The following is a 7,468-nucleotide window of genomic DNA, read 5'->3' as shown; positions in this document are numbered from 1 at the left end:
CATCCCTATTCTACAGTACCAACTACCAAGGGCCCCTGTGACATTTGTCTGCTTCTAGTACAGATCAAGGCGTACTATTCCCAGGATGTAAAGAAAAGTGAAACAGGAGTATTTGGGACCTCAGTATGCAAACCACGTTCAAGATAGCTGCAGAACACTTTGTGTTGACTCCCAATCTCCCACCACCCAGGAAAAGCCAGTCAATGGGAAACAGAGAAGGATCTGGAACCAAATGCCTCTCATAATACCCTCCCCTCCACTGGCCCGTTTTCTGACCTTCAAACCACATATACACAATATCAGTTCAGTGGGGGAAAGAAGTCAAAGAATATGTGTCATGTGGACAGAACAATTGGTTGACTCAGTTTTTCATTTTTCAGTCTATGGCTTTGTTGTCGGACACAGCTTCAGTGCAAAGTTTTAGCAGCCAGGGCGGGAGGTGGGGCAGGGAAGGTTCCATTTCAGCAATTCATGCTTTTGTTATTTTCTCTTTTCTCCTCCTCAAACTAACTCACCTTTGGCTAAAAGAAATATACAAGCAGCAAATATTGACTCAAAGGACTATGCAATTTACATCTTAATGCAGAGTAATATGGCTCATTGCAATTCTCTCGGGAACTACCTAACCTGGCACATTTTTGTCTTTTGCTTTCGGTTTAACTCTATTTTTCCTTTGTGATTTTAACAAGTAACAAAGATCAATGCTTTAGGCTTTTCGGAAAAGAGCTGGACAGGGTTATATCAACAGGGTCTGTTTAGCTTCCAGCCCTTCCCCAGGGGCTGAAAAGGACAAAAGTCACTAGGTGGGTGTAGGTGTTTCAAGAGAAGTATTTCTGTTGGTATTAATAAAACTAACCGGAAATCATTCATTCAACATTTAACAAGCATTTATTGAATGTCTACCATGTAGTCCCATAGCCCTCTTGGCACGCATCCCTAGTATTGCAATTAACATATTGAATAGAAATTCTGTTCACTTTTTCTATTTTTCCCCTTTACACTGTGAGCTTCTTGGGGCAAGGACCATGTCTTGCTGATTACCGTATCTCCTGTGCCTGGCTAAGTATAAGTGCTCACTCATTCATTCAGGCAATCGATAACTAGTTTCTGAGTGCCTACCACGTGCCCGGCATTGTTCTATGCACTGGGGATTCAGCAATGAATAAAACAGATAAAAATCCCTGACTCTCCTCGTGTTTCCCTTCTCAGTGTGTGTTTCGGGGTGGGGACGGGAGTGGACAATAAACAAGAAAGTAAAGTATGCAGTATGTTAAATGATGGCAAGGGCTATGGATAAAAATGAAACAGGGAAAGGGGTAGGAAGTGTGGTGGATAGGAAGGTTGTAGTTTTCAATAGGATGGTCAGGGGAAGTCTTACTGAGAAGGTGACATTTGAACCAAGACCAGAAGGAGGGGCAGGAGCAAGCCATATGGGTACCTGTGGGAAAAGTATTCGAGGCAGAAGGAACAAGTGTAAGGGCTCTTAGAGGTGACTGAAGGAACTTAACTTTTACTGTAAATGAGACAGGAAGTCATGGGAGGGCTCTGAGGAGGGGGATGAGAGGATCTGACTTATATTCTAACACAGCCACTCTGGCTGCTATGAAGAGAATAGAGTGTAGAGGGCAGAGTAAAGGCAGGTGGGTCATTTATGAGGCTATTTTATTAATAATAATTCAGGCAAGAGATGAGGCTGACTTGGACCAACATGGGAGCAGCAGAGGTCAGGAGAATGGTCAGGTTCTAGATATACTTTGAAGGGAACGTTGAAAGGATTTGCCAGAAGATCAGACACGGGCAAGGGAAAGAGAATTGAAGCAGGACTTGAGGTTTTTTGACTGGGAAAATGGGAGGACAGAATTGCCATTTATAGAGATGGAGGACACTCCAGAAGGAGCATATCTGGGGATTGAAGGATCAGGAGGTCAGTAGGGGTTCTGTGATGCTGAAGATGTCTACTAGACACCAAAGGAGGGATGGTACGCCTGCAGGTGGAAGTCTGTGCCGAGTTTGGGGGAGAGGTCTAGGCTAGAGAGAGGCACTGGGGAGTGACTGGCACGTAGATGATATTCAGGGCCATGAGATTTGATGAGAGCAGCACGGGGGTGAGTGTAGATGGAGTAAAGATAAAGGATGGGGAGAAGAGGACGAACCAGCAAAGGAGACGGAGAGGAATGGCTAGTGAGGGAAGAGAAAGCTCAGGAGAGTGTGGTGTCCTCAGTGTGTTTCAGAGAGAAGAAACCGATCAACTGAGTCAAATGCTTCTGACGGGTCAATCAAAATAAGGACTTGGAGTGGGTTTAACACAGTAAAAGGTCATAAGGGACCTTGAGAAAAGCCATTTGTATGGAGGGGAACGGCTGATATAACTGGGTTCCAGGGACAATGAGAGGAGAAAACGTGACCGCTCAGGAGGAGAGAAGTGAAACCCAATCCTCTACTTAAACTGGTATTTTCAAACAATAGGAAGCTTTTTTTTTTACAGTTTAGTATCTGGTTTCTACATGGAAGACTAAACTCATGCTTATAGCTAAATGTGGTCTTTGCCAACTAAATTTAAGATGCAGCATTTTAGAAATTTATATATCCATGTTTCTACAGTATTGTTTGCTAATTTTAAAATAAAGTCCCGATCAGTGTGCATTTGTGATTATATGTGTACTGATTCTTACCGAAGCTGACAAGATCTCTTCCGAGTGGTGTATCGAAAGGAGCGTGGACAAAGCCGGCCTGCAGACATTGAGGTCTGGGGGTATGTTTGCTCTTCCTGTTTGTGCCAATGTATCGACGTAGAGTTGCTCTGTTTTCTTCCACTGTATTTATTGCTGCATTTCTCAGCATAAACTTATCCCATTGTATTTTTTATAAATCAATATTTTTTTTGAACGTTAAAAAAAAATGGAGACTGAGCATAGGCAACTTCTTTCGGGAGTTTTTACTGTTTTTACTGTATAGAGGGACAAAGAAACAGTGGCGACTAGAGAGGAATGCGAGGTTGAGAGTGTTTCCTTAATCGGAAGAAATTGTGACATGCGGGTGTTGATGAAAACGATCCAGTAGTGAAAAGAAAATTGATTATGCAGGAGGGAGACAGAATGATGATGACAAGGTCCTCAGCTAGCAGGTGAGAAGGGAGGAGTGTAGTGAATGAATGAACAACTTGGGGAATTCCCTGGTGGTCCAGTGGTTAGGACTCAGCTCTTTCACTGCCGGGGCCCACATTTGATCCCTGGTCCGGGATCTAAGATCCCACAAGCTGTGCAGCGCGGTCAAAAAAAGAAAATAAAGAGAGAGAGAGAATAAAAAAGAATGAACAACTCTCACTGAGAGCCTCCAATGAGAACTTCTGATACCAGTTGTTTGTATCTCTAAAATGCGACTCTCTAAAATGTAAGCTCCACAAGGGCAGAGGTATTTGTGCGGTTGGTCCTTTGCTGTTTTCCCGGTGCGTAGAACAGGGCCTGGCACACGTGGGAAGAGCTTAAAGATATTTGTTGAATGACTGACCAACTTGCTTCTAATTATGTGATAATGAAAGGCCTCCGTGCTTCAAGATGGGCAGAACAGTGCTATAGAGTTTTGACAATTAAATGGAATGGGTCCTAACATCAAGATTTGGATCTTCGGAAACACACTATGTATTCTCAATACATGTCTTTACTTTTATACAGAATCTAAAAGCGCCGGGCCAGCGGATGTGTGGGACACCCATAGGCAGCGTCACTGACACTGTCATAAATATGCCTTACATTTACATTCAATACCTAGAAAATTATGGTTTAGGAGACCACAGACATTGCTGGGGAACTGTTAACGACGTGTTCTGTACACATTTGTTAAATCAAAGCTGCAGCTTAAAGCTGTCGGGAGAAGGTGGATGGATGTTTCATTCTTTGAGCAAAGTGGAAAATCACCTCCTTCTGCTTAAAGACAACTAATGATGGAGCGTTTTCGATTCCTAACATAGGATGTGTTATAATGGCTTTTCTCTTTAATTAATTCTAAGAGCCAGTGGCTGAAATAGGAGAGGATTATCAGCACCTGAGATTGCTCTAGGATGGTTCTGAAAACAAGCTCCTTGGAGGAGGAAGCTTCAAAACATGAAAGAGGCAAAATGTATATTCAGTTCAACAAATAATTTGTTCCCAAGTGATCCTTTTACATTTTTATGTCTCGTGCCAGGTATGGTGATACATAATGAACAATACGCAGGTCTCTGCTTTGAAGGAGTTCATGGTCTAATAGTGGAGACAGTCCAGGAAACAGGTAATTAGGAGAGCATCGGGGACGATGTCATAGTGTTGTTAAGGAGTATCTGGGAAGGACACCTAATCAGCTTGGGGAGGGATTCAAGGACGATTTGTTCATTTTTATGGAAAATTTCAAATACACCCCAAAATAAAGAGAAATGTATATTTAACCTGGGTACACATATCCCAGGCTCGACAGTTACCAACATCTTAGGAGTCTGGGATTAACATACACACACTACTATATATAAAATAGATAACCAACAAGGACCTACCGTATAGCACAGGGAACTCTATTCAATATTCTGTAATAACCTATAAGGTAAAAGAATCTGAAAAAGAGTAGATATAGGTAAATGTATAGCTGAATCACTTTGCTGTACACCTGAAACTATCACAACATTGTAAATCAACTAGACTTCAATTAAAAAAAAAAGAACAGATGACAAAAAATAAATTAAAAAAAAATCAGTTATCAACATCTTGCAACCTTCTTTTACCCATTCCCTTCCCCTCATTTTTTCCCTGAAGTATTTCAAAGCAAATCACAGACATTATGTCATTTCACCTATAAATAAAACTGTATTACGCTTCTTTAACTATAAGGACTTTCTTCTAACATAACTGCTATCACGCTTTACCCAATTAACAATAAGGAAGACTTCTTAAGGATGGTGGCATCCGAATGCACGCCTAGAGAACACGGAGGCGTGAGCCAGGAGAAAGTGACGGGCAGAGCAGTTTGCGTTCCTGGCTGAGCGAAGGGGACTATAAGACCTTTAGAGGGACGAGAGAGCCTCGATTTTGTGGAAAAACACAAGTAGTTAAGTGATGGGAACACGGGGCCCCCACTGTGCTCCTACAGCTCTGAGCCAAGGCCCTCATTCATACTATCTTGCTTATTTCACAACAATGGTACTACAAGACATACAGATAATTACCTACAGACAAGGGGAGGAGGTTTCAAGATGTTAAGTAAATGGCCCACCTTTGGTCCTGCAGCTAAATAAGTGGAAGGGCCCAACTGTGAAGGCAGGCCTTTCTGATTCCCCGGGTGCGTGGGAATATTTCAGGGTGTGGGCAGAAGTCCGTCGGGTCTAAAGCAGTAGAAATTCACAGCAAGACTCTTGCTGATAACATATGAATCTTTTGTAGATCAAGCAACATGAATTTAACTGAGTCATCGACTGTCGCCAGACAGTAGCATACCCTAATTGCAAGAAAAGCATCTAGAAGGAAAAATCAGTCTCCTGAGCGCTGACCTTGCAAAGCTACAGTGGCAAAGCCATGGTAAGTGCCGCAGACGTAAGAACCCCCTTCTTTCCCTTCTTGAGAGATTCCCGTATTTGCTGACGCAGATACACTAAGGTAAGAAAAGGCTAATTATTATGTTTTTATGAGAACTGAATTTTGCATTTAATTAACAGATTAAGTTATTCTCTGTTGCTAACAGTCTGTGTTCTCAATGAAACCAAATATTATGACAATTGCCAAGTTTATTTGATAGTTTATTGTATGAATGCTAAAAGTCTATTTTTCTGAGTCTCTTTTAACCCCGTATTAGTTTCTGCCTCAAGCGCAGGGTTTAGGTATCATGATGTCCCTGCCATTTTCGTTTGGCAGTTCTGTGATTCTCCTGGTATGCATTTAGTTTGGGGTTTCTCCTTTACAGAGTGATGCTCCAGAGCCTAGCAGTCTACAACTTTCGGCTGTACTGGGGGGATTTTCCCCACACTTCACTTATCGTAGCAACAGAATCACAAGAAAATGGCAGGGCATGGTGAGGCCCTTCCTCTCTCCACCATGCCCCAGCAGGACGTGGTAGCTGAGGACATGGTCTCTGGCCCCAAACAGACACGTGTTCTTATTCCAGCCCCACCACGGGCCACTTGTGGAACTATGGGAAAGCGAAAGTGGGACTGGTATGATGGTGTTTTGCCCTTGCTACCTGGGCTTGACACCCAGTTCAGCTTGTGGCTCAGCTGTATGTGCTTTGTCACGCTGCATAACTTCTCCATGCCTCAACTTCCTCTGCTGCAGAATAGGGCTGATAATCAGAGCATCTACTGCATGGAGTTGTGATGTGCTTGGAAAATGCATGTTAGCTGTTATTCATGTCCCAATGTCCCGGATCAGAGGGGAGAGGGTGCTTTTAATTGCTGGAAACCTAAAAGTCAACAAAACTCTGCTGTGCAAATGATGAAACAAATCAGAATTCTATTTGCTTGGCGATTGAGAGAGAGAGAGAGAGAGAGAGAATAGCAAGCTGTCCACAGTAGTGGCACCACCAAGGCTGCAAGGGCCAGCTTGTAGAGACACCCACCGTGACTCTGTCCAAGTGCCTCCTGAGGTGGACAGGCCCCTGGAGCTTCCAGGCCAAGCAACATTTGCACTCTTGGTTTCAGAGAAGAATCGCGTACAATCGGCCTGTCTCTCCAGGCCTGGGAAACTCCCTGAGTTGGGCTGCGGGTAGGCAATGAGGTTGGGGAGACCGGTGACTGCAGGTGTAATGTCTGCGGCCTTGTGAAAGGGTCCCTGAGTGCTACGTCGAGAACTGGGCTACGGCAGTAGCTTTCTGGCGGTATTCGGAGCATCCTGAATATATCTGAACTTTTTATTTGAAATTAAAAGTCTGCACTGTCCAGAGAACAGAGATCAATAGCCTCGTTAGAGCAAAATGCCACCTGAACATTAAACAGAGCCTGAAGGGAACTGACGTGTTCCAAATTTAGGGTGAGGGGTAAGGGAAGGAGAGTGGTCAGGAAAACCAAGAGAAACAGCAAAATGCTGAGAAAGGGAAGGAGCAGAGGAGGGGAGGAAACAGAAACGTGTACTGAAGAAGTGTGGGACAGAGCCTGGCCCCAGAAATGGATGTAAGAAGCCACACGGGGACACCAGCTGCACCTCAGCTTTAGAGCAAGAAAGCGCCTACTTCATTTAGTCAAACCTGTTCTTGTTGTAGGTGGGAAACGGACGCCTGCCTGCTCGTGGTCACACAGGGCGCTGCTGAGACAGCTGGATGGGGAAGCCTGGTCACCTGCCTCCCTACCCGGGTCTCTGGAAATTGTTGCTCTGCCCCCATCCAGGGGCAAGTTTTGTTTGGAAATGAGAACTAATGCCCTCCTACAATATCTACTGCGGGTACATAGAGGTCAAGCCTTCACGGCATTTTGTGCTTTAAAAATAGGGTTCCTGGCTAAAAGTTGGGTTCTTTGGGA

The sequence above is a fragment of the Balaenoptera ricei genome, chromosome X (genome assembly GCF_028023285.1).
Source record: "Balaenoptera ricei isolate mBalRic1 chromosome X, mBalRic1.hap2, whole genome shotgun sequence".
Classification (NCBI taxonomy): domain Eukaryota; kingdom Metazoa; phylum Chordata; class Mammalia; order Artiodactyla; family Balaenopteridae; genus Balaenoptera; species Balaenoptera ricei.
Note: the sequence above shows the minus strand (reverse complement) of the source record.